Source organism: Apium graveolens, chromosome 5 (genome assembly GCF_009905375.1).
Source record: "Apium graveolens cultivar Ventura chromosome 5, ASM990537v1, whole genome shotgun sequence".
NCBI lineage: Eukaryota > Viridiplantae > Streptophyta > Magnoliopsida > Apiales > Apiaceae > Apium > Apium graveolens.
In genome coordinates, this window is record NC_133651.1 from 98,447,581 (window position 1) to 98,449,571 (window position 1,991).

Sequence of the window (1,991 nt, forward strand, 5' to 3'; positions counted from 1 at the left end):
TTGGGATGAACATTTACCCCTAGTGGAATTTTCTTATAATAATAGCTATCACGCCAGTATTGGAATGCCACCGTATGAAGCATTATATGGGAGGAAATGCAGATCACCCGTGCACTGGGATGAAGTTGGAGAACGCAAGATTTTGGGTCCAGAATTAATTCAGCAGACAAAAGAAAAGATTGATCTTATTCGAAAACGAATCGAGGCAGCACAAAACAGACAAAGCAGATATGCCAACCAAGCCAGGAAGGATATGGACTATCAGGAAGGAGAACACGTATTGCTCAAAATATCGCCATGGAAAGGATTGACCAGATTTGGCAATAAAGGGAAATTGAAGCCACGATACGTTGGACCATTTGAGATTTTGAAGAAAATTGGGAAGGTTGCGTACGAGTTAGCTCTACCACCCCATATGCAGCACATTCACAACGTGTTTCATGTATCTATGCTTAAGAGGTATAATCCTGATACAAGGCATGTAATAGAGTATGAACCAGTAGAACTTCAGGCAGATTTATCATATGTAGAACAACCAATAAGAATTCTAGATAGGCAAGAGAGGGTATTAAGAAATAAGTCTGTGTCATTAGTGAGAGTTTTATGGAGAAACCCAGTAGTTGAAGAATCAACCTGGGAGCTTGAGAGTGAAATGTTAGAAAAGTATCCTCAATTATTTGTATAATTAGATTCTGAGGACAGAATCTTGTTAAGGGGGGGAGAATGTAACGACCGAGGAATTACGTATGTATTATATTATACTAATGATAAATTATGTGTATTATTATGTGATTAAATGTGTTAAGTCATTAAACCCTAACTGCTATGTGTTACGTGTTGTTTGTTCTGATACAAACGTGTTGTGGATATTTATTGAGTGTTCTATCGTCAGTTATATATATTATATCAAAACCTGTACAGCTCAAAACTATGTTTTAAAAGCCCGTATTTCAAACAAAATCATTGGCCCTATTTTACCAAAAATGCCCTATACCGTATCGCTATTTTGAACCCCTAGACGTTTTACCAATTGACCTTTTTCGCGAAAAACGACTTTTTCCGGACCCCTTCGGGTACCAAAAACCCCACAAAAATCACATTTTTATTTTTATATGATCATGAAATTATCATATATCATTTTTCTTTGCATTTTTGTAATATTCACAATTTTTGGGAATTTTTAGCATTTATTTTATATTTATTGGATATTTAAAAATTCAATATTAATACCCAAAAATTATAAAAATTGGGGCCAAATATTTTTATTAAATGTAGAATTAGACCCTTAATTTTATTTAGGGGTATTATTTTCATTAGTATAAATACCTGTTTTATTATTAATTATTCATTAATTAATTGTTAAAAAAATCAGAAAATCAAGAAATTCTTGTGTTGGTGAAGAACAACCAGGGAATTAAACTGCAGATTTGAGAGTGATTCTGTTATCCAAATCGATCATGTGAGTAACCAAAACAAAGCTTTTGATCTCTACTTTCTATTCATACCATAAATTTCATGTTTTGATGTTTAGATTTTCAATTCGTATTTTAGGGTTCTTGGACTGAAATTGGGGGTTTTTAATTATGGGGTTATGGGTTGATTTTGATGCTTGGTATAGTTTCCTGTACTTGTTTACAATCGATTTATGCTATTTATTTGAACAAACAATTGTTCTAAGTGTTAGTTCTTAGTTTCAAGTTTATACAATTCTATTTTAGTTCGTTTTTAATTTTGTATGAACCTGAGGTTAATATGATTATAGGGGTTAGATTATACAAGTGTTAAGCTTTATTTTGGTATTTTATTTGTAATTTTTGATGTACGAAATCGTTAGTTTAGGTTTTGGCCGGAAAATTGCTTGGTTTGGCCGGAGAAATTGTTCCAGAGGTTATTAGGTGATGTTACTGATATGATTGTGTTCCTGGAGTGATTTTGAATGAAAACCCACCAAGAAACGAATCAAACGGTTGTGTTTTGACCCTAGAAACCGA